Raw genomic sequence first — 3966 nt, 5'->3', positions numbered from 1 at the left:
TGGCATTCCCACAGATTTTAATTATTCACTATGTATCTATTAAAAAGTCTACCTTCCCTAGGTTACATTGCGATTGATACAGAGTAAATTCTGTGGCATTCCCAGGAGGGTATCTTTATCTGTTTATCCTGGGGATGGCACAACAGCTGTACAAAGTTGTTCTTAGGCAGATTATTTTTTCCATTTTTTAAAATGTAACCAGTTAACAAGACTTTCTCTAGTGGTAGGCACCGGATGATGAATTCATATAAGAAGAGTTTTATTCTTTACAAGTAAAACTCAGACTGGAAATTTTCAGTGGATTTAGCTGGAACATTTGGGTGACCATATGGAGCTCTCTGTGGCGCCACGGGACCACGCAGCTATGAAATCTGATCACTATCTCCCCAGTGACAGCTGGGCCTTTACACCATCAGAAAATTTTCAGACTTCTAATTTGTCATAACTACCTCCTGTGGAAAGAAAATATGTTATGTAGCCAGATACAAAAATTCTTGGTACCGGGCACTATAAACGGTTAATTCCTTAACTGCATTTTGTGACTCGCTGATGCAACTCCTACACCAGAAACATATGGGGTCTTGTTGAGCAGGGTTAGCCAATTGCTCCACCCATCCAAACAGCCATTTTCATGGCAGTGTATCCAGAGAAAGATTCCGTCACAGAGCTTAGCATTTTAAATACATTGAACTTTTTAGTTGCTTTCAAACAGCCAGGGATGCCTCTAAGAGGTTTCATGTGAGTTCCACTGGCCCTTATTGGTCTATTTAAGTCTAACGACTCTTCATTTGAGTAGCTGAATATGATGCTATGACTCCCAGTCCCTGTTTCTTTCTACATATTGAGTCCAAAACTGTTTTCCTGCTGTGTGAATATTTCAATTTATCAGCAGTTCACAGGCTTATTAAGTATCTCTCCAGCTACTCAGAGGTAGGGCTATTTCCTACTCTCCCATTTTCATCACTTTTCCAGGGTTTCTACTCATGAACCCCTCATTCATAGAAGGAGCTCCTAGGATAAAATTTGTATTTTTATAAGCCCTAACATTTTTGAAGACATAACTTTCATAAATTACTTTATCTTCTATATCTATTGACCAAACTCTTCTTTTTTATTTATTTATTTTTGAATTACTTATTTAAGTTTATTTATTTATTCATTTTTATTTTGACCAGACACACACATACACACACACACACACACACACACACACAGAGAGAGAGAGAGACAGAGACAGAGAAAATGAGAAAGCAAGCCACCAGGTCCAGGACTTGAACCACAGTTGGCCATGTGGGAGTGTCCAGCACCTTAACTACCATCCCACCTGCTGGTCCCTTGACCAAACTCTTATATTTGGTACCTTTTTAATATCTCATCCCTTTTTTTGTTACTTGTATTTGACTTTCTTTTTTAAAATGTTTATTTAATTTTATTTATCATTATTATTTTTTAATTTGCTATAGGACATGTGTGCTCACTAGAGAGAGAGACAGAGAAAGAGAGAAAAAAGTCAACCATGTGGGAGTCTAGCCCCTTAACCAACATGCCACCTGCTGGCCTTTGTATTTGACTTTCTAAATGAATGACCTACTATAATCTTTAATTCAATATAATGAAAAAGATTTTGTGGCTGTCTTTAATCTTCCTCTAGGTTATCCATCTTTACATTTGCTAGACAGAGACTGAGACTGTATTTCAAAGTCATTACTAGGTGTTCCACATCTTTTGTAACCCCAAAGTCCAAATATATTATAATTTCATAAAGATATCCACATAATTATAATAATAACATTTATTCAACATTTACTATTGCGCATGGCACTATGCTAAATACTTTCAATGAATACATTCATTTATACTCTATGACATACCTCAGAGATAGACACAATTTTCATCATTCCTAGTTTAGAGATAAGGAAACCAATATACTGCTAATTAAGGTCATGCTGCTTATAAATAGCATTTTTAGGATTTGAAGATCGTTTGGCTTGTTTGAGAGTCAGTGCTGTTTAGCACTCTACCATGTTATTTCTAAAAGTAAAAATGGGAGAAATTAGCTTGGCACTGGAACAAAAACCACTATTAGTGCTGAATTCTGAATTCTATTAGTTCTCCCACCTTGAACTAGCTCAGGATACTGACAAAGGTACCCACTTTGAGGCTCTGTTACCCTCATTTAGAAGATATCAAAATGAGACTAATTCTTACCTTTGCAGCAATAAGATGTTCAGATACTGGTTCTTCTCCAGGTTACTATAGTTCTCAGCCATTCATACACATACTAATGATTGTATGGGCCGGATTTATCTTATTATCCGTTTTCCTTTCTACGTGGTTGATATTACTTTACACATAGTTTGTTTTGTACTCTATACCATACATTAGCTGTTCTACATTGTCCTGTTTCAAAGGTACATCACACTCTTCCCATAAAGCACAAAATTAAGGCTGAATAGAATCACTCACTCACTCACCTTTAAGTGGTACTCCAGACATCCCATATAATTTCTCCATTTAGAGCAAATACCTACTTTTGTAGCTCTTCTAAATTGTTCCAGAAAGTCCAATTTCAACTAATTATGGACTTTAATCATATGTAAAAACTGCTTTCACAGAAATGCCTGTATTAGTATTTGATTGAATAACTAGGTACTATAGGCTACCCAAGCAATACTTTCAAAAGACCACCAGGACCTGCCCCTTGTCAACTTATTATCCAACCTTTAGAACACATCTCTTTAAACCTTATTTAATCTTCAAATAATGACAATAACACAATTACATTTCTGCTTTTTTATTGTAAAACTACTCTGGGTACAAAATAAAATAAGATAACTCTTGCCTTGAAAGAGGATACAAAGTCTTTGAGTGATATTTAGTTTCTTACTTTGATATACACACTGAAATACTAGAAGAAAAAGGTTAGTAAGGTTCTTTGCTTAGTGGTGGTAAACCAAACCTTCATTCTTTTTTTTTGGAGAGATTTTCACTGTAGGGCGCGTGCGCTCGCCAGACAGACAGAGAGAGACATAGAGACAGAAAGCGAGAAATCACCCCCCAGGGGGGATGGTCACGCCACAATCCCTTCTCCTCCATTCTCCTCTCGGGATCTTGGGCACGCACGCACATGCGCCCGGCGTGAGTTTTAAGCCACCGGGTCCGGGACACGAACCGCGGTCAACTACGTGGGAGTCCAGCGACATAGCCATTACACTAACTGCTGGTTCCCCCAAACCTTCATTCTTAAAGGGTTTGGGTCACTAGCAGTTCTGCCTAAATTGGATTATTATAGTTTTCTATTAAATGTAATCATAGGACATGAAGGAACTAAGAGAGGCCCTAAAGGATCTCCTGTATTTTGGACATACTCTTTTATTAATTCCACTGTGTAATGACAACCTAATTTCTTTAGCTACCTACCTAGTACGGCATTCTACTTTTTTGTCTATTGAGTCAGATTCGCAAGGAACCCAAATTGGCCCTCTGACATTCTTAATTGTTTAGTTAATGGTGTCTTTTTTGTGTCTCCTGGCAGAAGCATTTCTTTCTTTGGAATTAAGACCACTGGATCAATGAAGCATAAGACAATAAGGGAAAAATAGCAAAAATTGTTGTCAAGGGATCACAATGGGTAATAGCGGGTGGTATAATTCCATTTCTCTTGATTCCTTGACCTGTGAATCATGGCTGTGGGTAAAAGATCAAACACTGGATGCAAATTAAGAGTATAGAGAGTAGCCTGGAACTTGTCCTACCGTAAGATATTGCCACATGGCTGTCACTTTAGCTGATTCTTCAAAACTTCATTCCACTAGTATGTCAAGACAGCTGTTTGAGGATGCTGGGGATTGTGGTAAGACTGGTGAGTTTCATAGGCCTGGGCTCATCGTCGAACTTCATTTGCTGTGAAATGAGTTCTTTCATTATAAGTAATGACATGTGAAATAACATGAAAGTGGATAAAGT

Source organism: Tupaia chinensis, unplaced genomic scaffold (assembly GCF_000334495.1).
Source record: "Tupaia chinensis unplaced genomic scaffold, TupChi_1.0 Scaffold149537_1, whole genome shotgun sequence".
In the NCBI taxonomy this organism is placed as follows: Eukaryota; Metazoa; Chordata; class Mammalia; order Scandentia; family Tupaiidae; genus Tupaia; species Tupaia belangeri.
This window is presented reverse-complemented; position numbering follows the sequence as displayed.